Here is a 15858-nt window from a genome sequence, read left to right on the forward strand (position 1 = left end):
GATTTACGCATTAATCAGGAAAGATACTTGGGACCCAAATTCATGGTCTGGGGAAGTTAGTGATAGCGAAAACGAACAGACATTTGACTGGGATAAATCCGTTGAAGTCAGACTTGCAGAGCTAAACTGTTCTGATGGAGAGGAGCTGGAATGTGCTCCAAAGAAATGTGTTTATCCTGCGCGGCCGTTAATCATTAACAAGTCAAAAGGCCATGCTGGCGGTGGAAACATTCAGAATACTAGGATTGTGCACAATTATACAGAGACAGAGCTTTTAGACATTGCCAAGTTGTTTAGACAGCGAGTAGGCAAAGTGCTTTTGAAATGGTACATTAGATTGTGGGACACCAGTGCAGATGGCATCTTCTTAACCCCAGAAGAATTGTTAAAAACAGGTTCAATCACTACTAATGTAATGCTGAGACAGATGGTGCATGGTGCGCTTGGGCAGCAAGGATCGCATTCCTTGTTTAATTGGCTTCAGACTGCCTTAATAAATGTGTATGCAAGTCCAATGGATATGGAAGAAATGTTGGGCCCCTGGGGTTCACTAACTGAAGCGACAGATCAGCTTAGAGAGATGGGTTTACAGTGCGCAAGGTACAGTGCAAACTTTGCAGGGCATGATATGGAACTTTTTACTGCAGGCATGCGCACGCTTGCTGCGGAATGCCCCGGGTCACATGAAGGGAGCATTGCTTTCATTGCTGGGTCCAGCGCAAGGTAAAGCCATTGGTGAGGTTGCACTGTTATTAGGGCAGTAAGAAGGGCTGGATGTGCGCAAAGCCGCGCGCCTAGTGGCGACGAGTAATGATTCTGAGAAGAAGCTTGGCAAGAATGCAAAGTCTAAAGCGAAAACTGACACTATTGAAATTACACGCAGGCAAATGTGGGTGGATCTGCTAAAAGCAGGAATTCCAAAGGAAGAGATAGACGGTAAACCCACACCTGTGCTGCTTGAGGAATGGAAATAATTGCAAAAGCAGGGGTCAGGCAAAACCAAGCCTTCTGCATCATCTCAGGAAGAGATGTTGAAGCCCAAAGTGCGGGCAAAAGTGTACCCAGATTTGGGGTCCCAGACCCCATTTTTGATTGAAGGGCTGGCTCTGTCTTTGAGGTATGGTTAATAAAGAGAACCAGTCCCAGAGACAGACGCCCTTTTGTGCCACTTGCATTGTATTTGAATGATAAAGTGAAACACGTTTTGGCTCTATTCGACACGGGAGCTGAGGTAACCATTTTGAATGGCAATCCCAATAAATTATCTGGTCCCAGAGTTTTCATTAATGAGTATGGGGGAGCAGAAACTGTTGCAAAAGCCTTTAATGTAAAGATGTAAATTGTCGAGGGATTGCCCTTCACAGCAAATGTCCTGATTGTAGACATTCCTGAGTATATACTGGGAATGGATGTGTTGTTGGGAAAAAGTGTGACTACAGTTTTAGGTGAATTTGTTTTTAGCAATTGGAAAATCCATGTGAGACTTGTTAACCCTTTGGTGGTTGGGCAAGCTAAATGGTCCCCCTTGCATTTACCTCCTCCTGCTGAGCCACTGTGCGTGAAACAGTACAGGCTGCCAAGAGGGCACAAGGAGATTGGTGAAACTATTGAGTCATTGGTGAAAGCTGGCATAATGAGGCCGGCAGTCAGTCCATTCAATTCGCCGATCTGGCCTATTCGCCGCCCAGATGGGGCGTGGCGTCTGACAATTGATTTTCGCGCCTTGAACAAGAAGGTGTCACCCTTAGCTGTGGCGGTGCCAGACATCATTACTCTGATTGAAAACCTTACGAGAGAAGTGGGTGTATAGCATGTGGTCCTTGACTTGGCCAATGCATTTTTCTCCATTGATATTGACACTGAATCACAAGACCAATTTGCTATCACTTGTGGAGACAGACAATTTACATTTACTAAATTGCCCCAGGGGTATTTGCATAGTCCCACTCTGTGTCATGGATTGATTGCCAGAGATTTGAAGATTGTACAGTTGGATGATGTGTATGTTGCCCACTATATTGATGACATCATGCTAACCAATGTTGAGAAAGAACATGTATAAAAAGCTGCTGAGAAGTTGATCGCACACATGAAAAACCAGGGGTTGGCAATAAATCCCAAAAAGGTACAGGGGCCCGCTCAAGAGGCGAAAGTTTTAGGTGCAATCTGGTCTGGGTCAGTTAAGAAAATTTCTGTCCCTGTGATTGACATGGTTCAGCAGATGAGTCCACCAGCAAATAAAAAAGAGGCAAAAAGTTTCATTGAGTTAATGGGTTTTTGGAGAAATCACATACCTCATTTAAGCCTGATACTGAAACCCATCAACAAAGTCACCAGAAAGAAACATGATTTTACATGGGGCCTCGAGCAACAGTCTGTTTTTCAGCAGGCTAAGGACGCTTTGCAGAATTACATCACGCTGGCCCCATGACGAAAACTGATCCTTTTGAACTGGAAATTCTTGTCTTCAATGATGTTGCAGTGTGGAGCTTGTGGCAAAAGCAAGGACAGAAATGAGTGCCGCAAGGTTTCTGGTCAAGTAAACTCACTGATCCTATGACAAGCTACACTCCGCTTGAGAAACAAGTTGCTGCAGTATACTGGACTCTAGTTGAGACTGAAAGAATCACAGGCGAGCAACCAGTGACAATTTGCACAGAAATTCCGATCATGGGCTGGGTGCGCGACACTGCTGCAAGTGGAAAAAGTGGCAGGGCACAAGACGCCACTCATGACAAATGTAAATGGTATTTACAGCAACGTGCGAAAGCTGGCCGCACAGGGGTTTCCAGACTGCACGAACAAATGCTGGAGGCAGTGGATCTGGAAGCAATGCCTGAACCGAGCACCCAAGTGGCATTGCCAGAATCTCCCTTCAAAGTCGCACCGCCTATGAAACATTGACAGAGGAAGAACAAAATTCTGTACGGTTCATGGATGGCACCGCAAAGTATGATAAAAGGGCAAAGACACTGGCAAGCTGTTGCATTCCAGCCCCACCAAGAAACACTGCTGATGAGAGAAGGTGTTGGAGGATCCAGTCAATATGCTGAACTGCAGGCGGTGGCCTCTGTGATTGAACAGGTGAAAGAGACAGATAGTGCATACATATACACGGACAGTTGGGCAACATATCAGGGCCTGACGCATTGGGCGCCGGCATGGAGAAGAGACAGCTGGCAGATCAAAAACACTGCGATCTGGGGAGGGCCAGACATCTGGGAAGAGATGTGGCGCAAAGGTGAGTGGTGCAAAATCTGCATTGGGCATGTCGATGCACACATACCCCCTGACACCTCACTGGCTGCCCTGTTCAACAACGAAGTGGATCAAATGGCAAAGATTCACCCAGTGACAACACCTGAAGAAGCTGAGGTATTGTATGGAATGGCAGACTGAGCACACCAAACCTCAGGGCATCTAGGGCAAGCAGGAACCTATGAATGGGCTAATGGGAGACAATTGTCCATTACCATGAATCATGCCAAGCAAGCTGCCTCCCAATGTTCTGTGTGCTGCGAAGTGAAGCACTACCCACTGGAGAGGAAGCCTCAAGGCCCTTTGAGAAGAGGTGAAAGAGCTGCTAGCGTATGGCAAGTTGACTACATTGGCCCTTTACCGCCCGAGAATGGAAAGCATTATGTGTTGACCATGGTAGACACATATTCTAGACTGCTGTTAGCCTATCCAGTTGCCAATGCAGATCAACGGGCTACCTTGCAAGGAATGGAATACCTCATCAGGCACTATGGCAGTCCGGATGAAATCCAATCAGATCAAGGCAACCATTTTGCTGGACATAATGTGCAAAACTGGGCGCTAGACCAAGGCATCACATGGACACTGCACATCAGTCGGTACCCAGAATCCTCTGCTCTGGTGGAACGCAGCAATGGGCTGCTCAAGCAACAAATAAAGAAACTGACTAAGACTCACACACTCAAGGGGTGGTCCAAACACCTGGCACAAGCACTGTTTGAACTGAACAATCGTCCGTTGGGAAACTGGCAGACACCCTTTGTGAGACTGACAAGTGAGAAGGTGGAATCTACAAAGGCTCTTATTGTGTGAAAAACTGACAAAGAAGCAAAGTTGCCTGTGCAAGCTACGGCAGGCAGCATTGGACTTGATTTATCTACCTATGAAGATGATGTTATACCAGCGGGGCAAACCAAATCCATATCGCTGGGTATTGGCATCAAATTGCCGGCATGATCCAGCCTGGTGAAAAAAGGCATTGGGCCTCATTACGACCCAGGCGGTAAGTTACCGCCTGGGCCGTGACTTTACCACCATGGCGTAAACTACGTTTACGCCATGGTGGTAGGCGGACTTACCGCCCCATTCCGAGGTCGGCGGGGCGGTAAGTCCCCAATCCCCATTTACCCTTCCCCATTCCCATTTTTGCCCCATAGGGCATAATGGGAGTGGGGAAGGCGTTAATTACGCCACCGTAAATTACGGTGGCGTAATTAACTCCATGGTCCCTTAGCGCCATGGATTTTAACACCTGCTAAAAGCAGGTGTTAAAACCTCCATGGCGCTAAGGGACCTCGTACTCAGGCGGTAAGGGTCGGCGCTGTTTACGCCGCCGTAAACCCCTTACCGCCTGAGTCGTAATGAGGCCCATTGACATTTTGGGAGGTGAGCTTGATCCTGATTATAGAGGGACTGTTTTGGTACTTTTACATAATGCTGGTGCATCTGCGGTACCATTAACCAAATATGACCGAATTGCACAATTGATTTGTGAGAAAGCAGTTGTTCCCCTAGTGGTTGAAAGTAAGCAAGCCCCAGACACCACACTGAGGGGTGAAGGAGGCTTTGGTAGCACCGGAAAGAAGGTGTGGGTTCACTATCCAAACAAAAAGCCTGAAGCTGGGGAGGTGTTAAGTCAAGGTGTTGGAAGTTCTTATGTTGTACTATTGCAAAATTCTGACATGCCTGTTTATATTCCTGCTGCTAGGCTCACACCATGAACGTAGAGCAATATGAAGGGGATGGGACTTGCCTTGCTGTGGGTGCTCTTGATCTGCCAAGCAAACGCTTTCTCTGTAAAGAATGGGTTGATGCAAGACGATACATGGACTCTGAGAATTGCATGCACTACACCTGATGCTCCAGTCTAGCGTGATGACCACAATCGCACCGTAACCTGTGAGAAAAGCGCTACCGATGAGTATCCGCATGGAACTGCTAAAGTACTGGCTTGGCATATTGTCGGACACCTTTTGTCACTGACCCATATGACTGGTGCTTATGAAATCTTAAGCCCAAATGTTTCAGTGAATGGATCCAACAATTTGTTTGATGTTTCAGATGTTTCATGTTTTTTCTGCCCCAAGAACAGCAGCGAGTGTACTCGCCAAGATTTTGTGGACTATGTCTTGACTAAATGCATTCCATACAATTGTGCGAGGAAACAGCCACTGTCGGATGGTAGTATGGTGTTCGTATCTAAAACCAATATTGTATATGGCAGGCATGCCACTTAGAGAATGGTGTTCTTTAAGTCACAAAAGGTAGAAACTGTGCACATGCTAGATTTTCCAGTAGTAAGGCAACATTTAAATTGTAGGTCGGTGATGCACGCTTCTATTATCACAGAGGTACACTTAGAAATAGATTTGTCACGGGGCAATGTTTCATTATTACAACCAAGCTGCTACAAATTGAGTCAATTTCTGTGGCCCATCGCCAAACTGCACGCAGCTAGGGGGCTAGATTCATTGATTGCGGGTGCAGCGGGGGTTGGAATTTTAAACGCCTTTGACATAGAAACTGTGCACAATAAGTTAGCCACCAAGGGTTCTGATGCCAACCCTGCTATAAAACTTCTGGCCCAGTGGGGCCCATTGATAAGCCCTACCCTGCGAAAAACTGCTACAAGTATTGGCAAACATTGGAGATGGCAGAATTTTAGCTATGAAGACATCTTTTCTGTCATAGGGCAGGTCAATAAGACTGCTAAAGACACCCGATGCATTTTATGGCAAACCTTGTTAAATTAGCAGGTGTTGGCTTTTCGCTCCGAGTGGGGGCGACTATCCTCAACCCACTGGCACACAGAGCTACAGTTACCAACAAACATATGGATTAAACCGCTTGCTTTTGATTGCATGAATAACACATGCCACGCTTTCATGCAAGTTAGTAGAACCGCTTATGCTTTATGCTTATGCTTTATGGTGCCCTTTTATAGTCTTGCCTATGAAAATAAATGGTTCATGGTGGATTCCGCAAATACGAGGGGAATGGTTAGACAGCCAAAACGACACCATCCACAGTTACACCTGTATGCCCTGGGATAAGGGGTGGGTGTGTCCCCAAACTGGGAGGATTCCGGACCCATGCATGCATCCCATAGCCGGGGAGTGCACCTGGATGCAATACCACATTAATGGGACTGACATTTTCCAGATAGACCAGCACAAGGCCCGTATAGTTACTAATCATTCCTTGCTTATTAATAATTATAGGTTGCTAGGAAACCTTCAAGTATTTTGTGTAGATCAGGTCATGACTATCTTAGACATTGTTACTCACACCCTATATTCATTGACCCGATGGTCTCACACCACTTTGCATGCCGAGCTCACGCAACTGCTTAACTGTATTCTACCCTATGGAGTAATCACTGCCAGGCTTCAAGCTATAAGACAATTTGCTCAAACCGCTTGGAAAGACTTCCAAACGTTAGCTACCTCAGTTATCCCTGCAGAGTGCAAGATGATGATAGACAGAAATCAATTAATCAAAACTGCTGACCATCTCCAATCAGTTACTACTCACCACTGGTGGGATGTATTCACTGGATGGTCACCCTTCTTTACAAGGCTGCTTAATATAATGTTGCATCCCTTGCTGTGGCTGCTAATTTCCCTAATACTAATTGCTATAGTTTTTATTGGGCTCTTGCGCAGAATGGCTTTCCTCTATAATAGAATGACTGCGCTAGAAAAACGTTTGATCGGCCTACAGCACCTGTACATGCCTCTATATCATGGAACTGAGTCAGCATTTTCAAACCTCACTTCGGAAGGGGTGGAATGTCGTGAAAAGCCTCTAGGCGCTTGTGGTCACCTGCACTTCTGTTAACCTACTAAGCTATCTTGCATGTATTTAGAGCTTATTCGAAGCATGGAGGAAAATGCTGAACCAGCCAGGCCTCTCGAACTGGGTGAGCCCGCATGCTAGTGAGGAGTTAACTGCAAAGGCCCTTCTTGAAGACATAAACATCTAGTTTTGTGAGAAGCCCTGCACAGCTTTCAGGAGCCAGGCACAGCCTTGCTCTTCTTCGCTCTGCGAGTCAGGTGCACTGATAAGACAGGAATGTAGAAGGCCTTCCCAAAACAACGTACACGGAGCCTGGGAGCCAAGACTGGCCGTTTCTAGTTATAACTTTCCAGGTGAAAACATGTTTTGCTGCATAAAAGGTTGGGCCCAGAAGATTCTCGAAGAGCTAGTAGGTCACAGTGATTGACATGGAGCCCCTAATAAGAGAACTTTACCTGGGCCAGTTAGGGGAGGACTCTTCCTAGCTGTTCGTGAGACACGCGCACAGAGAGACAACGCCTGGATAACCAGCCAGCACTAGAGGGCAGAGGCTCCTGGCCATCACATTCCCATTTTGGGTGCAGGCCTTCGGGGACTAGGCCAGTCCCTGAACGGTGCCGGGCACACTGAGTGGCGTGGGTCCTGGTTGTGGTTCTATCGTATCGCCATCAACAATTCCTAGGAGCATAAGATTCATTGCTTATTCATCTGTAACTGATAATTTGTATTATTCAGCTTGCACTTTCATTCCCATATTATTGGAAATTGCTGCTTAATTTAGTCACTGTAGAAATAAATGCAAGCATCAAATCTTCTGTGTGATTGGCTTTCTTCAAGACTGAGTTCATTGTGCCTCGCATAGATTCTTACTTCTGTGGGAGAGTGATTAGGAGTGATTATTGCACCAAGGGCTGGCCCCAGGGGGGTGTGGGTTCCCCTTTTCACTACACCACCTCTTTGATGGTTTCCACATCTTGATGTTTTCTCTTGAAGAAGTGCTTTTTTCGGAGTCCATATCTTCATCACCCCCCTCAGAGTGCCGTCTGATTTAAGATACTCATCTACACTACAGGTCATGTAGTTGCAATGTCCATTCGGATTACAATAGACCCATTGTCTCACAAACTTCTTATGATTCTTTGGATACAGGAACGTTGATCCTTCAGGTGCTACAATGCTGGCCTCTGTATATTTTCTGACATCTTTATCGGTCAATTCCTTGGGTCTGAACCCTGATTCGACATTGATCTTGATCTTCATTCCTACTGCTTTCTTTGCTGTTTTCTTGCATTGGGCAATTATTTTCTTGATCAGACAGAATCCAAACATCACCATGACCAATATTGCTCCAAGGATTTTGAATATGTTTTGCCAACCACAGTGAAATCCATGAGAATGTGGAAGAAAACCACCTGTCATCCGTAGTGTCCTCTGTCTCGTCTTCCATCTTGTTATATAGGTTTGTTAACAACGTTATGGCCTCTGTCAAGGTCCAATTCTCGTCATCACGAGAAGGTATGAATGTGCAACATGAAGGCCCAATTTTGGCGCAAACTCTTCCTTCCATCGCTGTGATCATGTCAAGGACATATCTGTTTTGCAGGGTCATTAGTCGGATGGCCCTAAGCTCTTCCTTGATAGCATTGAATCCCTTTATGGTGGTATTGATTGTCTGCAGAAGCTCCCATCTCGTAATCTGCAACCACTTGGCATTGGCAATCGTTTGAATCCCAGGCATGAAGATAGTCGGAAATATTGAGACAGTCTTACTGAACAACCTGTGTTCATACGGAATGGCATCATATGCGTCTATTGATTTGGCTGAGAAGTAATTCCTCTCTTCTGGTCCGATTGAGAAACTCAACCGATCTTCTCTTTCTCAAATGGGAATCTGCTTTTGGAAATTCTCCAATGTTCAGGTCACTCTGAGACTCACTAATGCTGGCACATGAATGAGAACGAAGGAGCATACTCCACCCCAATCCTTGGGCAGCTTCATGTAGGCCCTAGACCCATAAGCCCAATATCGATCCCTCAGGGTGGTTGTTCCTTCTCCCATCCTGGAAACATCAACTGTAGTTCTGCAGTTCTTGTTGTCTCCCACATGATTCTTTCCATGTCTTCGGAAACACAATGTCACATTAGCCAATGGGATTACAGCCATGGGGCCTGATTAATCCTCTACCCATGTCAACAGTTTGGCATGCTTAGCCCATGACTTCAAACATCCATCATTCACTCTCTGTACCTTTTGTACATATTCTGGCTTCAGTAGATGAGTTTCACAGGACATCAGTCCTTTTTCCCATCTCGTCTTGGATTTCACTCATCCATAGACTAAGACTTGAGTTTGTTCCCAACATCCAGGTGATCCAGCTATTTCTGTCAGATCAGGGCAACTCATTTCCTTCATCTCTTCAATGATCACCTCATCCTGTCCTGTTGCAGGATACACAAGCATCTTACTATTCTATCCAGGTTCCTTTTCCATCTGTGCAGTCTTGATGTAGTCACCCTGGTATGGCAACAAGCATTTCGATCTCCATCGTAAAGTGGCCCAACTTCCTCAAAATTGTCCTCTGGTCATGCATGCTGCAAGATGGCTGAGGCACCTAGCAGGGTGCTCTGGAACGTCTCTGGCAATGCAAGTTTGCACTGTATTCAAGGCATATGGCATGAGAGAGCAGATGTAGCAACTCTCCTTAGATGTCTTTTCTCCCACCTTCCTCATGTGCTGATACCACATGTTATTCCCCAAATGTGCTGCATTATCTAGATAGGTATGTATATCCTTACTAACTTCCTCTGCATTTCTTCTGTGTCTCCCAAAGGTTGTGTAATAATCATGAAGCAAATCAAAAGTAGTTCTCACAGTAGGGAGAGCCATAGGGACCTCTACTTCAGCAGAAGTATTAACATGATAAAGAGTGTGAAAGATGAGGATCAGAAAGACAAAGAGAACAATCATGCAAGTATTTATTATACATAAGAACATAGGCATCTATTTCCCGTGCCATCCTACTACTCGTTGCACTTGTTCTTCAACTTGAACCATGCCACTTTCCTCTTTAATCATTTTTAATACAATCATCAAATTTCTTTATACTTGTAACTGCAAAATCTGCTTGATGATGGCAATAAGGAGCCTCCTTATCACTGGGCCATTTTTAGGATCCTGCAAGAAAGAGCGAACATCAACATTTCTTCTCACAAGAGCAGGGTACGCTTGAAGTATAAACACAAAGACAGCAAGCAAAAGTCGATGAACATCACTATCGGTAAGTACGATATTATTAACTCCTTAGAACAGTTATTCTCCACGAAATTAATCTGGATACTACTCTTGTTTCCTATGTCTAATCAAGAACTGACGTTTAGGCATAACTCTAATGCTTCAATGTGTATTTCTAAAGTTCATTTTCAAACTACTGAAATTCTCAGCAAGTCTTTTCACTCACTGCTAAAATATCTTTAAGGAGTGTCCACTCTAATTTCAGTCCATTATAAATCTGTATTAACCGCTTGTTGCTTTATCGTCCTTCTTCTTTGTCATCGATCGGGTCTGCACATGCTGAAATTCTTCTTCTTGTCTTGCTTCCGGATCGGCAATGGTGGGAGGGTGAGACTCACCTTCATAGGCCTTTACGTCACCCAGGTGAAGCCAAGCTCATCTCCCCTGGAAATTCACAGCTGAAGGAGTTATATTCTCAATACAAAAGGGACCATTAAAACGTGGCTCATGCCACTTTCGAGTAAAGTTCTTGATGAGAACTAGGTCTCCAACATATAACTTAGGTGCTGATAGTAGTTCAATTGGGTTGGTTGTTGAATTGTCCTCTTCTGTGTTCTCAGACCAACCCCCCCCCTTGTGCTTGACTTGATTTGAAATGAGAGAGATGCTAGAGATCATACATGTCAAATATGATTAAGGGGTATGGGATGGCGATGCGCTCCGCACCATTCAAATAATAATAGTTATTACAAGTGAAACAGTTTCATTGATATCTTTTCATTTAATCATGAACAGCCGACACATGTTTCAACACGCTGGTCGTTTTGAAGGCTGAATAGTAGTACACAGAACATAATATTAAAATATAACAATATGGTAATTAACAAAAAGTTAATCAAATCATAATATCCATCATATTGTGAGCGAACATAAGACAACACAAGTAAACACATTTGAGTTCCATTAGCACAATCATGTGTGTAAAAATAATATTCAAAAACATAATAAGTCATAAGGAAATAGAGAAACATCGCATAACACGTTTCCGGTTGAGAGAGGGGGACAAGTGATGCATTGTTGGTTGAAATATCAGAAAGCAGTATCAGATAAACATACCGTTAATGATTAGTCCAACTATTATCATTCATTTTGTCTCATCAACATCAGTGATCTAATCATATGTGACATTCATGTTTCATTACATAAGCGTGATGTGGCTTCCACGTTAAACCTAAAGCACACAAAATCAACACCATGCGGCCCGAACCCAAGTCACCTGAAAAGATCATTCCTGGGTGTACTTGGAGCAGCAAAGGAAAAAGCAGATTTATGCAAAAAAACACATGCAATGACTAATAGAAAAGAGAGTAGTGGATTAATGACTAGGTGATCTATTTATAATTATAGGGAGTCACTGGTGCAATCCAGAATAGCCCATAACATCATTTTCCGTGAGTTATTGGATAACATGTGATAGACAAATGAGTAGTCTTACCACAGACAATTTCAATTAGTAATTCTGAAGAGTCCTAAATTAAATGGATAAAGTACCATGACGTCAACTATCAGCAAATAATAATGATGCGTAAGAGGTCACTGAGCAAAGTACCAGCAGTAACATACCTAATGCTTGATTGTATATAGTGCACTACAGGGCACATGAATGATGTGGAGAACCAGATAGCGCATTCAAGTCAAATTCGTAATGGCTGAGCAAGATATATAACCTGCAAGGAAGTTCAAAGGACATTGTATCAGACTCCAGTTTCCAATTCCAAATTAAAAACATTAAGATCAAGAACATCAACATTAGCTCTGGACTAATACTCACTAGGTCAATCGAGCACCGCACACATTAGACGGGAAGATCCCTGTATTGGAAGGCCGATAGCGTGAGCAGCAAGTAAGTATTTCCGCGTACGTCACGGAAGTGACGTCGGCGGCGTAATGACGTGCCCCGTCATTCCCGATGACGTAAAAGGTAAACAAATTAAATGAAAGCCCTGCAATGGCTCAGAAAAAACAAATAAATATAAAACAGCTTGAAAGAGCTGAACTTGAATAGAAGCAGTCATTAGTTAAAAAGGAACAGCATGACATTAATGTCACGTAGCTTATGTAATGTTGAAGAAGAAAAATGTTGGTGATAACTTAATAATGGCACTAGTATAGTAAGTAGGGAATATAAATAGAAAACATGAAGCTATTCAGATCTAGCATTAGAGAAATGTTATCATTGGCTATAATAGTACAATGAAAGAGAAACTTAAGTAATAAACAACCAAAAGGCAAAGAACAGGTGCAGTATGTATGTCAGAGTCTAGCAAGTGTTGGGGCTGGGCCATAAGGGTGAAAGATTTCAGGGTTGGTTGAAAAAGGTCTATAATCAAGTAGCAACTGATTACTTTATAAAAACACGTGCATCTCATGATCAGAGTTAAGGCCTCGAATAGTACAACGTAAAAAACAGATACGTTTTGCTTCCATTTGGTTCAGTTTGAGTTGTAAATTGCCTCCTCTTTTGCTCCTGTGCACTTTCATTAGTCCAATATTACGTAAATCAGCTGTATTGTCCAATTGATGCTTTAATTGCCAGTGAATAGCTAGAGGGGATTTAGGTTCACACATTTTGAGACTGGCTAAGTGTTCCCTAATTCTGACTCTGAGTTGACGAATAGTGCTGCCAACGTAGAGCCTACCACATACACATATTATGGCATACACTACGAAGGTGCTCTTGAAGTTGATAAAGTCATGTATCACAACTTCTGAACCAAATTTGTCAGAGAAGACCTGGCATTTCGGGTGGGCCCATGGGCATTGATTGCAGTTCCCACATTTATGGAAACCAACTGGTTGTTGTAACCAAACGGATCTGGGCAATTTGTTATAAAAAAAATTGATGGGCTCAACTTCGATTTAATTGTTGGTGCTCTTGTAAATGTGAATTTGGGTTTGGGTGTCAAATATGGTTCTAGATCATGGTCAAGCCTCAAAATGTGCCAATGTTTCTGGACCAATCTGAATAGTAGTGCAGAGTCATTAGTAAATTGGGTGACAAGTGAAATATGTTGTGGGGACTCTTTGGTCTTAGTATCATTAGCGCACAGATACCCAGTTTCAAATCCACAAGCCAATCCAGATACATGTCAAATAGTTGTGCATTACATCACCTATAGTTTTAGCTACACTCTGAGCATCACGTCTACTCCTATATGGAGGTGTAAGGGACATTCTTGTGCGCCTCCCTGTCACTAGTTCATGAGGGGTGAGGTAATGGTCTGATCCTGGCTGATTCCGAAGGGCATATAAGGCTAGGGTTAGGCAATATAGCCACCCCTTCTTCAAAGTCATTTTAATCTTGCCAATTTCTTTAAGGAGGCCATTCAGTCTCTCACATATTCCGTTTGCTTGCAGGTGATAAGTGGAAGAAAACTTGTTTTTAATGCTCAATAGAAGCCCTATATGTTCAAATAGCTCATTAACAAAATGTGGCCCATTGTTGGATCTCAGCACTCCACACACACCCCATCTTGGGAAAACTTTGTGCACTAAAAACTTTGCCATGGAAGTGGCTTCAGGGTGTGTACACGGACCTGCCTCGATCCACCTAGAAAAGGGACACACCACCACTAATAGATACCTATATCCATTACACACCTGCAGCATATCGACATAGTCTAAATAGTCGATATGCAAATGCTGAAACGGACCATTTGGTCAAAGTATTACCCCTCTAATTTTCCTTAGTGTATGCCCAGCAGTAAACATTTGACACACGATACAGTTTATCATAAATAATCCAACGTGTTCCAACAAATTCAGAATGAACCAATCTTCCGCAAACAGAGCAGCAAGACTCTCCCTAGTTACATGCGCGGGGTAATGCAGCTATTCAAAGCGTGACTTTCAATAATGCTACTGGCATCACCGGTTTTCCAGTGCTGTCTTGTCGCCATAATGCTGCTGTGGAGGACAACTACCATCCCCTTCGTTTCGACAATTCCTGCTCCTCCTGCGGTGCACTCCCTTGAATCTCCATTAGTTGGATTATCGATAATTTATTAAACCCTTCATGCGCTAACATGGTTGTGACTACTTTTTCTTTAATATTCTCAGTATCAAAACTCAAAATATCTGGAGAATATGCAACCCTTTTGGCTCCTTCGTCTTCGGCTTTGTTCCCGCAAGAGATCAAATTTGTTTGCTTAGTGTGCGCTGCGCATTTAATAACTGCTATAGATACTGGGAGCTATCCAGTAAAGATGCATGCTGCACTGGAGTGCCGTCTGCGCAGCGGTAGCCCCTCCTCTTCCAATGTGCTAACCCTGTGTGTATGGCTGATGTCACGTGAGCAGAGCCACTGTACACCGTCGCTTCCTGTTCTTCGTGTTCCTCGAGCGTGACAATGATCGCTACTTATTCTGATGCTTGTGCTGAAAAGTGAGACAGTAGCCTTGCACTTGCTACGACTTCAAATTCTCCATTTAATCTATGTCTCAATACTACGGCGCCTGACTGCCTTTCCCCACTAGTCTGATCAATTTCTGAAAGGACCATCAATAAAGAGAATTTCCCCCTTGACAAAGCATTTTCTTTCACACGGGGTATATCATCATAAAATTCAACATAATTAGCACTGCCATGTACATGATCAACTTCTACTATTGGCTCTGCTATAAACGTGGCAGGATTCACTATTTTACATCTTACAATTTTAATCATTGGGTTCCAAATCATTACCTCATAAACTGAAGCTCTTTGGGATGTCAATGTGCCTTTTGGTTTCCCTAAAATGGCAAACAGAGCATGCTCCACAAAGAGGGTCATAGAGCAGCCCATAACAATACTTGTAGATTTCTCAGTCGCGAACGCAGCTTCAGCCATTGATTGTTCGCAAGGAAAGTGTCCTCTAATTACTGGGTCTAAAATCCCCCTGTAATATGCTAAAGGTTTATATCCCAATGTAGTTGTCTGTGTAAGCACTGATGTCATGACTGTCCCATTTGTGTGTGAAAACAAATCAAATTCCTCAGCATAATGGGGAATTCCAAAAAAAGGGGCTGAACAAATAGCTTTTTTCAGTTCCTCAAACCCTTCATCCATTTCTTCAGTCCATTCTATTTTCACTTTTTCCACTTGTGCTTTCTTTAACGCTTGCAGAGTGGTCTTGTGTATGTACTATAATCAAATACCCAGGCTCTGACATAGTTGCAAAATCCCAAGAACTTTTGCATCTGCTTCACTGTGTTTGATTTTGAGGTTTTCATAATTGCCTCGGCTCTTTCAGGCATCACTTTCTTTCCTTCATGTGAAAACAATTGACCTATGTATAACACCTCTTCTTGACAGTATTGCAACTTCTCCCTTGTCTGCTAGAATAGTTATAAACTGAACAGAATCTTGTCTGCACTCATCTTCTGTGGTGCTACAAACTAAAATGTCATCCACGTATTGTATCACTGCTCTCTTAAGATCATTATTGCCTAAATCCATCTGTAGGACTCTATTAAAAATCGATGGGGATCGCAGTACCCCTGGGACAAAACGGGTATGTTTCAGTCGGGTTT

At 43.6% G+C, this 15858-nt stretch overlaps 1 long non-coding RNA gene across 1 annotated transcript in view; it reads left to right on the top strand.

Moving 5' to 3' along the window:
• Positions 1–7821, top strand: part of LOC138566001 (uncharacterized) — a 116907-nt gene extending 109086 nt beyond the window's left edge. Inside the window, exon 3 of the long non-coding RNA XR_011301772.1 lies at positions 4967–7821. This is a non-coding gene — a long non-coding RNA (uncharacterized lncRNA). The remainder of the gene's footprint in view (positions 1–4966) is intronic.
• Positions 7822–15858: the final 8037 nt, after the last annotated feature.

Source organism: Ambystoma mexicanum, chromosome 2p (assembly GCF_040938575.1).
Source record: "Ambystoma mexicanum isolate Mex_15411 chromosome 2p, UKY_AmexF1_1, whole genome shotgun sequence".
NCBI classification, from domain to species: domain Eukaryota; kingdom Metazoa; phylum Chordata; class Amphibia; order Caudata; family Ambystomatidae; genus Ambystoma; species Ambystoma mexicanum.